The 13157-nt window shown below is 35.4% G+C and overlaps 1 protein-coding gene across 3 annotated transcripts in view; it reads left to right on the plus strand.

Annotated features, from left to right (window-relative positions):
* The window catches only part of LOC109424672 (prolactin-releasing peptide receptor), a 561567-nt gene that overhangs the window by 122336 nt on the left and 426074 nt on the right, over positions 1-13157 (plus strand). The window lies entirely within an intron of this gene.

Genomic DNA, 13157 nt, shown 5'->3' on the forward strand with positions numbered 1-13157 from the left:
TACAATGATACACTGTGCCCAGGGAGTCGAGAAAATTTTCCCGACCGGAACGGGAATCGAACCCACCGTCTTCAGATTGGCGATCCACAGCCTTAACCACTAGGCTAACTGGAGAGCCCTTGAGGAATCTCTGGAGCAATTCCTGGAGAAATACCTGGCGGAATTCCTACAAGAGCAACTCGTAAAGGATTTTTTGGAAGAACTCCTGGAAGAATTTCTGTAGGAATTCCTGGAGGATTTCTCGAGATACTTCCTGGAGAAATTTCTGGAAGGATTTCTAAAGGAATCCCTGGACCAATTCCTGAAGGAAATTCTCAATGAAATACTGGGGTAAATCCTGGAGGAGTTCTTGGATGAATTTCTGGATGAAATATTAATGGAATGCCTGGGAGAGTTCTTGGGAAAATACCAAAAGGAATTCCTAGAGAAATTTTAGAAATAATCCATTGAGAATCCGTGGAGGAATCCCTGAAGCAATCCCTCGAAGAATCCCTGTAGAAATTCCTGGATAAATTCCGGGAGGTATTTATTGGGGAATTCTCGAAGCAATTCCTTGAGGAACTTCTAGAGGAATGCCCCGAAGAATCTCTGGAGGAATCCCATTAAAAAAATCTTAGAGCAGTGGTTTTCAACCCATTCCCCCCTAGAGCTGCAGGCACAATTCCTCAGAATACGGCCAGCGAGTTTGATTTCCCTCTGGTGGGGAATTCTCCACCGGTTGAAAATCACTATCTTATAGGATTCCCTGAAAGAATCCATGAATGAAAAATTGTTGAAGGAATTCCCGGGTGAATTCTTGGAGGAGTCCTTGGAATCAATGAAAAAGTCCGTAGAGGTATTAGTGGAGGAATCCCTGTAGAAATTCGTTGAAGAATCACTGTATCAAATCCTGGAGGAATCCCTGAAGGAATTCCTAGGAAAATCCCTGGAGGAATCTCTAAGGGAATTTCTGGGTTATTTCTAGAGGAATTCCCGGAAGAATCCCTGCATAAATTTCTGAATTTATTACGAATTGACGAATAAATTTAATCAATAAACGTATGAATTGATTAATTTTTGAAGGAATTCCTGAAGAAATCACTGGATAAATCTCTGAAGGAATTTGTTGAATTCTTGAATTTCTTGAATTACTGGAGCAATTCAAGAAGGAATCCCTGGTGAAATTTCTAGAGGAATTCCTGAAGGAGTCCCCGCAGGAATTCCCGTATGAATCCTCGGAGGAGTTTCCGAAGGAAATCATGAAGGAATTCTTAAAGAAACTCCCAGAAAGAATCCCGGAAGTAATCGCAAGAAAAAAATCTAAACGAATCACAAAACAATTTCAGGGCGAATTCCTGTATTAATTCTGAAGGAGCTCCTGAAAAAAAAAAATCCGAAAGGAATTTCTGAAGGAATGTTAAGAAGAATTCTTGAAGGAATCTTTGAAAGAATTTTTATAATACTGCCTGGAGTTGTTTTTGAAAGAATTCAAGAAGAAATACCCGAATCTTGAGGAATTTTCGAAAAAATGGAGGAATTGCTGAAGAAACTTCAGGAAGAATTCCTTACTTTATTATTACTTTAGAGCTTTTAGTAGAACTTGTTACTTCAGACTCTAGTTTAATTTAAAAACACTTCACTAATACTTTACTTTTGCAAAAGAAAATAAAAAATGAATAACTCTTTTAAAGAAAAACTAGAAAGGACGAGCAAATTCCTTTTAATTCTACTACTGTGCTTATCTTCGGACAGATAGGCCTATTTCGTCTGTGACTTACAGACTTCTTCAGTGTCAAGTGCTCGACTGAAGAAAACCTCGCATTCGTTGTGGTATTTATACTAGGAGTGTATGTGTAGGTACGTGTGTGGGTAAAAGTGTAGGTATAAAAATGTAGGTACAAAATTGTAGGTACATATTTGTAAAAAAGGGGGTGTATCTGCCTGTTAGAAAACAGGGTGTCAATAAGATACCTAAAGCTAGGAAAATTCCTACCGATTTGGTAGGTAGTCAATTGGTGTTTGTTGTGTTATTTTTTTTTTTTTTTTTTTTTTTTTTTTTTTTTTTTTTTTTTTTCTTTTCCTGCCGATTTGGTAGGTAGTCAATTTGTGTTTTGTGTATTGTGTAATGTTTTGTGTGTGTTAGGTAAAAATTTAAACAGCCACGTGTACCCATTGCCCTGATCCTTGTTAAGTAGTTTTTTATTGTTTTGTTTGTAAATTTCTAAACTTTCTGCAACATCAAGTTTCCATGGGTTTGTAATGTGTCGTAAGAGTTTAATATTTGAAGTATTCATAAAATGTCCTTCATTGAAAATATGTTCAGCAACTTTAGATTTAAAATGATGAATGAGTCCCTTGTCTGTGTCTTTGTGTGCTTTTGATACTTCCGTTATGTGTTCTTTGAATCGTGTGTTGAGTGTGCGTTTTGTTTGTCCTATGTATATTTTGTCACAGTGATTACATGTCACTTTGTAAACACCAGATTTTGTTAAGTTGTCCAACGGGTCTTTCGTAGATCCTAAGAGAGTTTGAAGTTGGTTAGCTTTGCTTGTGAAAACTAATTCAAAACCAAACTTTCTGAGAATTGGTCGGAGTTTTTTGGTGTCATTGTTGTAGTTTACAGTTATCCGTTTAAGTGTAGGTTCTGTCCGTGTCAGTGTAGTCAAAGAACGTCTGTATTGTTGTTGTGTCTTTTTGTTGATGATCTGTTGTATTGTTTGTTTTGTGTAACCGTTCAACTGTGCTGTTTCGAAAATGTAATTAAGTTCTTTCGTTTTTCCTGTTTCACTAAGTGGAAGTGTCTGCATTCGGTGTATCATGTGATTGAAGGATGCAATTTTGTGTTGATGTGAGTGATTTGATGAATTTGGAATAGTGCGTTGAGTGTGTGTCGGTTTTCTGTAAATTTCGAAGGAAAGTGTTGATTCTTGTTTTACGATGAGTATGTCCAAAAATGGTAGTTGGTTGTTCTGTTCAATTTCACAAGTGAATTCGATGTTTTTGTGTGCATTATTGATATCGTTCAAGATTTCAGGTAAAAGATGTTTCTTAACAATGCTAAACACGTCGTCAACGTATCTCCACCAGACTTCAGGAAGCTGTTTGTTGTTTTCTAAGCGTTTTTCCAAATTTGCCATAAAAATTTCACTTAAAAATGGAGAAAGTGGATTGCCCATGGGGGCACCATTAAGTTGTTTGTAGGTTTCATTTCTGAACGAAAAATAATTTTCTTCCATACAAAGTTTGGTTAATTTGATGTATGTACGAACTTTCTTAATCCAATCTGAATTTGAATCTTCATATTGGTTCAGAAGCCAATCTTCTAGTAGGTTAATGGCCTCTTTAACTGGAATGCTTGGAAATAGTGATTTAACGTCGAATGAAACTAAAATTTCATCGTCGTTAACGGATAAATTCTGTACTAGTTCTGTGAATTGTTCGGAATTCTTGACAGATCTACTGTGAAATTTTTTAGGCATGTTTTGGAATTCTTGTACTAAATATTTGGCAATTTTGTGTGTAGGTGAACCAATGGCTGAAACAATCTCACGCATTTCATTTCCAGGTTTATGAACTTTGGGAAGTCCTTTTATTCTTGGCAATGAAGGGTTAGATTCTTTCAGGCTTTTAATGACGCTTCCTAAAACTGGTGTAGACTCTTTGAGAGTTTTGTCAACACGTCTTACTAATCCTGGAAGAGGATCAGTACGTTGTTTTCGGTAAGGTCCATTTTGAATCTTGTTATTCATTATTTCATCATAGTCCTCTTTGTTCATGATTACTGTTTTGTTTCCTTTGTCAGCTTTCAGATAGAAAACTGGTTTCTGGTTAAGTTCTTTGATTATTCGTTGTTCTTTCAGGTGTTCTTTGTTCAATTTGTTTTGTTGTGTGTTTTGAATAGTGTTAGCTGTTTGTGTTCTGATTTCCTGAATCTGTGGTGTCTGTAAATTGTTCGTGTTGATAGCTGTTTCAATGTCGATTATGGTTTGTGTTGAATCTGGTTTAGAGTGTACTGCGTAGTTAAGACCTTTGTTGAGAAGGGTCAACTGTTCTTCCGTAAACTGTTCGGAAGAGCGATTGACCACTAACCCAGTTAGTTCTTGTGTTGTGTTTTGTGGTTGTGTAGAAGAACATGTAAACTTCGGATTTTGCATCTTTAATGCTTTAAGTTTTTTATCTAGTAATTTCCTTTTTCTTTCTGACTCACAAAATTCTGCAACTTTTACTTTTGTTAGAAAATTAGGGAAAGATTCCGGATAATCTTTCGCTAACTTTAAATGGAGAGAATAACATTCCAAAGTTTTCATGTTGATCTTGCTGTGTAGTTTTTTGATGCTTTCTTTGATGAGTGTTTGTTCAAGTGTCTTTACTATGTTGGGGTTTGTGGCTGTTTTAACTTTTACCTTGTGACTTACGGGAGTAAGCCTGTACTCTATACACTTCTTGAGAAACGCGATATCCTTGTGTAATCCTGCGATGGTCTTCTTCAACTCGATGAACTTATTCGGCTCTGACTTTGGCTTGGTTGCCATCTTCACTTTATTATTACTTTAGAGCTTTTAGTAGAACTTGTTACTTCAGACTCTAGTTTAATTTAAAAACACTTCACTAATACTTTACTTTTGCAAAAGAAAATAAAAAATGAATAACTCTTTTAAAGAAAAACTAGAAAGGACGAGCAAATTCCTTTTAATTCTACTACTGTGCTTATCTTCGGACAGATAGGCCTATTTCGTCTGTGACTTACAGACTTCTTCAGTGTCAAGTGCTCGACTGAAGAAAACCTCGCATTCGTTGTGGTATTTATACTAGGAGTGTATGTGTAGGTACGTGTGTGGGTAAAAGTGTAGGTATAAAAATGTAGGTACAAAATTGTAGGTACATATTTGTAAAAAAGGGGGTGTATCTGCCTGTTAGAAAACAGGGTGTCAATAAGATACCTAAAGCTAGGAAAATTCCTACCGATTTGGTAGGTAGTCAATTGGTGTTTGTTGTGTTATTTTTTTTTTTTTTTTTTTTTTTTTTTTTCTTTTCCTGCCGATTTGGTAGGTAGTCAATTTGTGTTTTGTGTATTGTGTAATGTTTTGTGTGTGTTAGGTAAAAATTTAAACAGCCACGTGTACCCATTGCCCTGATCCTTGTTAAGTAGTTTTTTATTGTTTTGTTTGTAAATTTCTAAACTTTCTGCAACATCAAGTTTCCATGGGTTTGTAATGTGTCGTAAGAGTTTAATATTTGAAGTATTCATAAAATGTCCTTCATTGAAAATATGTTCAGCAACTTTAGATTTAAAATGATGAATGAGTCCCTTGTCTGTGTCTTTGTGTGCTTTTGATACTTCCGTTATGTGTTCTTTGAATCGTGTGTTGAGTGTGCGTTTTGTTTGTCCTATGTATATTTTGTCACAGTGATTACATGTCACTTTGTAAACACCAGATTTTGTTAAGTTGTCCAACGGGTCTTTCGTAGATCCTAAGAGAGTTTGAAGTTGGTTAGCTTTGCTTGTGAAAACTAATTCAAAACCAAACTTTCTGAGAATTGGTCGGAGTTTTTTGGTGTCATTGTTGTAGTTTACAGTTATCCGTTTAAGTGTAGGTTCTGTCCGTGTCAGTGTAGTCAAAGAACGTCTGTATTGTTGTTGTGTCTTTTTGTTGATGATCTGTTGTATTGTTTGTTTTGTGTAACCGTTCAACTGTGCTGTTTCGAAAATGTAATTAAGTTCTTTCGTTTTTCCTGTTTCACTAAGTGGAAGTGTCTGCATTCGGTGTATCATGTGATTGAAGGATGCAATTTTGTGTTGATGTGAGTGATTTGATGAATTTGGAATAGTGCGTTGAGTGTGTGTCGGTTTTCTGTAAATTTCGAAGGAAAGTGTTGATTCTTGTTTTACGATGAGTATGTCCAAAAATGGTAGTTGGTTGTTCTGTTCAATTTCACAAGTGAATTCGATGTTTTTGTGTGCATTATTGATATCGTTCAAGATTTCAGGTAAAAGATGTTTCTTAACAATGCTAAACACGTCGTCAACGTATCTCCACCAGACTTCAGGAAGCTGTTTGTTGTTTTCTAAGCGTTTTTCCAAATTTGCCATAAAAATTTCACTTAAAAATGGAGAAAGTGGATTGCCCATGGGGGCACCATTAAGTTGTTTGTAGGTTTCATTTCTGAACGAAAAATAATTTTCTTCCATACAAAGTTTGGTTAATTTGATGTATGTACGAACTTTCTTAATCCAATCTGAATTTGAATCTTCATATTGGTTCAGAAGCCAATCTTCTAGTAGGTTAATGGCCTCTTTAACTGGAATGCTTGGAAATAGTGATTTAACGTCGAATGAAACTAAAATTTCATCGTCGTTAACGGATAAATTCTGTACTAGTTCTGTGAATTGTTCGGAATTCTTGACAGATCTACTGTGAAATTTTTTAGGCATGTTTTGGAATTCTTGTACTAAATATTTGGCAATTTTGTGTGTAGGTGAACCAATGGCTGAAACAATCTCACGCATTTCATTTCCAGGTTTATGAACTTTGGGAAGTCCTTTTATTCTTGGCAATGAAGGGTTAGATTCTTTCAGGCTTTTAATGACGCTTCCTAAAACTGGTGTAGACTCTTTGAGAGTTTTGTCAACACGTCTTACTAATCCTGGAAGAGGATCAGTACGTTGTTTTCGGTAAGGTCCATTTTGAATCTTGTTATTCATTATTTCATCATAGTCCTCTTTGTTCATGATTACTGTTTTGTTTCCTTTGTCAGCTTTCAGATAGAAAACTGGTTTCTGGTTAAGTTCTTTGATTATTCGTTGTTCTTTCAGGTGTTCTTTGTTCAATTTGTTTTGTTGTGTGTTTTGAATAGTGTTAGCTGTTTGTGTTCTGATTTCCTGAATCTGTGGTGTCTGTAAATTGTTCGTGTTGATAGCTGTTTCAATGTCGATTATGGTTTGTGTTGAATCTGGTTTAGAGTGTACTGCGTAGTTAAGACCTTTGTTGAGAAGGGTCAACTGTTCTTCCGTAAACTGTTCGGAAGAGCGATTGACCACTAACCCAGTTAGTTCTTGTGTTGTGTTTTGTGGTTGTGTAGAAGAACATGTAAACTTCGGATTTTGCATCTTTAATGCTTTAAGTTTTTTATCTAGTAATTTCCTTTTTCTTTCTGACTCACAAAATTCTGCAACTTTTACTTTTGTTAGAAAATTAGGGAAAGATTCCGGATAATCTTTCGCTAACTTTAAATGGAGAGAATAACATTCCAAAGTTTTCATGTTGATCTTGCTGTGTAGTTTTTTGATGCTTTCTTTGATGAGTGTTTGTTCAAGTGTCTTTACTATGTTGGGGTTTGTGGCTGTTTTAACTTTTACCTTGTGACTTACGGGAGTAAGCCTGTACTCTATACACTTCTTGAGAAACGCGATATCCTTGTGTAATCCTGCGATGGTCTTCTTCAACTCGATGAACTTATTCGGCTCTGACTTTGGCTTGGTTGCCATCTTCACTTTATTATTACTTTAGAGCTTTTAGTAGAACTTGTTACTTCAGACTCTAGTTTAATTTAAAAACACTTCACTAATACTTTACTTTTGCAAAAGAAAATAAAAAATGAATAACTCTTTTAAAGAAAAACTAGAAAGGACGAGCAAATTCCTTTTAATTCTACTACTGTGCTTATCTTCGGACAGATAGGCCTATTTCGTCTGTGACTTACAGACTTCTTCAGTGTCAAGTGCTCGACTGAAGAAAACCTCGCATTCGTTGTGGTATTTATACTAGGAGTGTATGTGTAGGTACGTGTGTGGGTAAAAGTGTAGGTATAAAAATGTAGGTACAAAATTGTAGGTACATATTTGTAAAAAAGGGGGTGTATCTGCCTGTTAGAAAACAGGGTGTCAATAAGATACCTAAAGCTAGGAAAATTCCTACCGATTTGGTAGGTAGTCAATTGGTGTTTGTTGTGTTATTTTTTTTTTTTTTTTTTTTTTTTTTTTTTTTTCTTTTCCTGCCGATTTGGTAGGTAGTCAATTTGTGTTTTGTGTATTGTGTAATGTTTTGTGTGTGTTAGGTAAAAATTTAAACAGCCACGTGTACCCATTGCCCTGATCCTTGTTAAGTAGTTTTTTATTGTTTTGTTTGTAAATTTCTAAACTTTCTGCAACATCAAGTTTCCATGGGTTTGTAATGTGTCGTAAGAGTTTAATATTTGAAGTATTCATAAAATGTCCTTCATTGAAAATATGTTCAGCAACTTTAGATTTAAAATGATGAATGAGTCCCTTGTCTGTGTCTTTGTGTGCTTTTGATACTTCCGTTATGTGTTCTTTGAATCGTGTGTTGAGTGTGCGTTTTGTTTGTCCTATGTATATTTTGTCACAGTGATTACATGTCACTTTGTAAACACCAGATTTTGTTAAGTTGTCCAACGGGTCTTTCGTAGATCCTAAGAGAGTTTGAAGTTGGTTAGCTTTGCTTGTGAAAACTAATTCAAAACCAAACTTTCTGAGAATTGGTCGGAGTTTTTTGGTGTCATTGTTGTAGTTTACAGTTATCCGTTTAAGTGTAGGTTCTGTCCGTGTCAGTGTAGTCAAAGAACGTCTGTATTGTTGTTGTGTCTTTTTGTTGATGATCTGTTGTATTGTTTGTTTTGTGTAACCGTTCAACTGTGCTGTTTCGAAAATGTAATTAAGTTCTTTCGTTTTTCCTGTTTCACTAAGTGGAAGTGTCTGCATTCGGTGTATCATGTGATTGAAGGATGCAATTTTGTGTTGATGTGAGTGATTTGATGAATTTGGAATAGTGCGTTGAGTGTGTGTCGGTTTTCTGTAAATTTCGAAGGAAAGTGTTGATTCTTGTTTTACGATGAGTATGTCCAAAAATGGTAGTTGGTTGTTCTGTTCAATTTCACAAGTGAATTCGATGTTTTTGTGTGCATTATTGATATCGTTCAAGATTTCAGGTAAAAGATGTTTCTTAACAATGCTAAACACGTCGTCAACGTATCTCCACCAGACTTCAGGAAGCTGTTTGTTGTTTTCTAAGCGTTTTTCCAAATTTGCCATAAAAATTTCACTTAAAAATGGAGAAAGTGGATTGCCCATGGGGGCACCATTAAGTTGTTTGTAGGTTTCATTTCTGAACGAAAAATAATTTTCTTCCATACAAAGTTTGGTTAATTTGATGTATGTACGAACTTTCTTAATCCAATCTGAATTTGAATCTTCATATTGGTTCAGAAGCCAATCTTCTAGTAGGTTAATGGCCTCTTTAACTGGAATGCTTGGAAATAGTGATTTAACGTCGAATGAAACTAAAATTTCATCGTCGTTAACGGATAAATTCTGTACTAGTTCTGTGAATTGTTCGGAATTCTTGACAGATCTACTGTGAAATTTTTTAGGCATGTTTTGGAATTCTTGTACTAAATATTTGGCAATTTTGTGTGTAGGTGAACCAATGGCTGAAACAATCTCACGCATTTCATTTCCAGGTTTATGAACTTTGGGAAGTCCTTTTATTCTTGGCAATGAAGGGTTAGATTCTTTCAGGCTTTTAATGACGCTTCCTAAAACTGGTGTAGACTCTTTGAGAGTTTTGTCAACACGTCTTACTAATCCTGGAAGAGGATCAGTACGTTGTTTTCGGTAAGGTCCATTTTGAATCTTGTTATTCATTATTTCATCATAGTCCTCTTTGTTCATGATTACTGTTTTGTTTCCTTTGTCAGCTTTCAGATAGAAAACTGGTTTCTGGTTAAGTTCTTTGATTATTCGTTGTTCTTTCAGGTGTTCTTTGTTCAATTTGTTTTGTTGTGTGTTTTGAATAGTGTTAGCTGTTTGTGTTCTGATTTCCTGAATCTGTGGTGTCTGTAAATTGTTCGTGTTGATAGCTGTTTCAATGTCGATTATGGTTTGTGTTGAATCTGGTTTAGAGTGTACTGCGTAGTTAAGACCTTTGTTGAGAAGGGTCAACTGTTCTTCCGTAAACTGTTCGGAAGAGCGATTGACCACTAACCCAGTTAGTTCTTGTGTTGTGTTTTGTGGTTGTGTAGAAGAACATGTAAACTTCGGATTTTGCATCTTTAATGCTTTAAGTTTTTTATCTAGTAATTTCCTTTTTCTTTCTGACTCACAAAATTCTGCAACTTTTACTTTTGTTAGAAAATTAGGGAAAGATTCCGGATAATCTTTCGCTAACTTTAAATGGAGAGAATAACATTCCAAAGTTTTCATGTTGATCTTGCTGTGTAGTTTTTTGATGCTTTCTTTGATGAGTGTTTGTTCAAGTGTCTTTACTATGTTGGGGTTTGTGGCTGTTTTAACTTTTACCTTGTGACTTACGGGAGTAAGCCTGTACTCTATACACTTCTTGAGAAACGCGATATCCTTGTGTAATCCTGCGATGGTCTTCTTCAACTCGATGAACTTATTCGGCTCTGACTTTGGCTTGGTTGCCATCTTCACTTTATTATTACTTTAGAGCTTTTAGTAGAACTTGTTACTTCAGACTCTAGTTTAATTTAAAAACACTTCACTAATACTTTACTTTTGCAAAAGAAAATAAAAAATGAATAACTCTTTTAAAGAAAAACTAGAAAGGACGAGCAAATTCCTTTTAATTCTACTACTGTGCTTATCTTCGGACAGATAGGCCTATTTCGTCTGTGACTTACAGACTTCTTCAGTGTCAAGTGCTCGACTGAAGAAAACCTCGCATTCGTTGTGGTATTTATACTAGGAGTGTATGTGTAGGTACGTGTGTGGGTAAAAGTGTAGGTATAAAAATGTAGGTACAAAATTGTAGGTACATATTTGTAAAAAAGGGGGTGTATCTGCCTGTTAGAAAACAGGGTGTCAATAAGATACCTAAAGCTAGGAAAATTCCTACCGATTTGGTAGGTAGTCAATTGGTGTTTGTTGTGTTATTTTTTTTTTTTTTTTTTTTTTTTTTTTTTTTTTCTTTTCCTGCCGATTTGGTAGGTAGTCAATTTGTGTTTTGTGTATTGTGTAATGTTTTGTGTGTGTTAGGTAAAAATTTAAACAGCCACGTGTACCCATTGCCCTGATCCTTGTTAAGTAGTTTTTTATTGTTTTGTTTGTAAATTTCTAAACTTTCTGCAACATCAAGTTTCCATGGGTTTGTAATGTGTCGTAAGAGTTTAATATTTGAAGTATTCATAAAATGTCCTTCATTGAAAATATGTTCAGCAACTTTAGATTTAAAATGATGAATGAGTCCCTTGTCTGTGTCTTTGTGTGCTTTTGATACTTCCGTTATGTGTTCTTTGAATCGTGTGTTGAGTGTGCGTTTTGTTTGTCCTATGTATATTTTGTCACAGTGATTACATGTCACTTTGTAAACACCAGATTTTGTTAAGTTGTCCAACGGGTCTTTCGTAGATCCTAAGAGAGTTTGAAGTTGGTTAGCTTTGCTTGTGAAAACTAATTCAAAACCAAACTTTCTGAGAATTGGTCGGAGTTTTTTGGTGTCATTGTTGTAGTTTACAGTTATCCGTTTAAGTGTAGGTTCTGTCCGTGTCAGTGTAGTCAAAGAACGTCTGTATTGTTGTTGTGTCTTTTTGTTGATGATCTGTTGTATTGTTTGTTTTGTGTAACCGTTCAACTGTGCTGTTTCGAAAATGTAATTAAGTTCTTTCGTTTTTCCTGTTTCACTAAGTGGAAGTGTCTGCATTCGGTGTATCATGTGATTGAAGGATGCAATTTTGTGTTGATGTGAGTGATTTGATGAATTTGGAATAGTGCGTTGAGTGTGTGTCGGTTTTCTGTAAATTTCGAAGGAAAGTGTTGATTCTTGTTTTACGATGAGTATGTCCAAAAATGGTAGTTGGTTGTTCTGTTCAATTTCACAAGTGAATTCGATGTTTTTGTGTGCATTATTGATATCGTTCAAGATTTCAGGTAAAAGATGTTTCTTAACAATGCTAAACACGTCGTCAACGTATCTCCACCAGACTTCAGGAAGCTGTTTGTTGTTTTCTAAGCGTTTTTCCAAATTTGCCATAAAAATTTCACTTAAAAATGGAGAAAGTGGATTGCCCATGGGGGCACCATTAAGTTGTTTGTAGGTTTCATTTCTGAACGAAAAATAATTTTCTTCCATACAAAGTTTGGTTAATTTGATGTATGTACGAACTTTCTTAATCCAATCTGAATTTGAATCTTCATATTGGTTCAGAAGCCAATCTTCTAGTAGGTTAATGGCCTCTTTAACTGGAATGCTTGGAAATAGTGATTTAACGTCGAATGAAACTAAAATTTCATCGTCGTTAACGGATAAATTCTGTACTAGTTCTGTGAATTGTTCGGAATTCTTGACAGATCTACTGTGAAATTTTTTTTAGGCATGTTTTGGAATTCTTGTACTAAATATTTGGCAATTTTGTGTGTAGGTGAACCAATGGCTGAAACAATCTCACGCATTTCATTTCCAGGTTTATGAACTTTGGGAAGTCCTTTTATTCTTGGCAATGAAGGGTTAGATTCTTTCAGGCTTTTAATGACGCTTCCTAAAACTGGTGTAGACTCTTTGAGAGTTTTGTCAACACGTCTTACTAATCCTGGAAGAGGATCAGTACGTTGTTTTCGGTAAGGTCCATTTTGAATCTTGTTATTCATTATTTCATCATAGTCCTCTTTGTTCATGATTACTGTTTTGTTTCCTTTGTCAGCTTTCAGATAGAAAACTGGTTTCTGGTTAAGTTCTTTGATTATTCGTTGTTCTTTCAGGTGTTCTTTGTTCAATTTGTTTTGTTGTGTGTTTTGAATAGTGTTAGCTGTTTGTGTTCTGATTTCCTGAATCTGTGGTGTCTGTAAATTGTTCGTGTTGATAGCTGTTTCAATGTCGATTATGGTTTGTGTTGAATCTGGTTTAGAGTGTACTGCGTAGTTAGTCCTTAGGAAATCCCAGGTGAACTTTCTTAACAATCTCCTGTTAACATTACTGTAAAAATCCCTGAAACAAAACCTGAAGGAAATTATTTTTTGCAGTAATTTCTTGACGAATTTTTTAAAGGAATTCTGGAAGAAACACATCAGCATAGGGCGATGCAAAGTCTGGATGATTAAAATGCATTACCTGCTCTACCTGCACGGATCAAACCACAAACACTCAAAAGTTAACTCGGGAGCAGTCGAGTCGTGTACTGAGTAACACGCACCATGAAAAATGTAC

Source organism: Aedes albopictus, chromosome 3 (assembly GCF_035046485.1).
Source record: "Aedes albopictus strain Foshan chromosome 3, AalbF5, whole genome shotgun sequence".
Taxonomy (NCBI): Eukaryota; Metazoa; Arthropoda; class Insecta; order Diptera; family Culicidae; genus Aedes; species Aedes albopictus.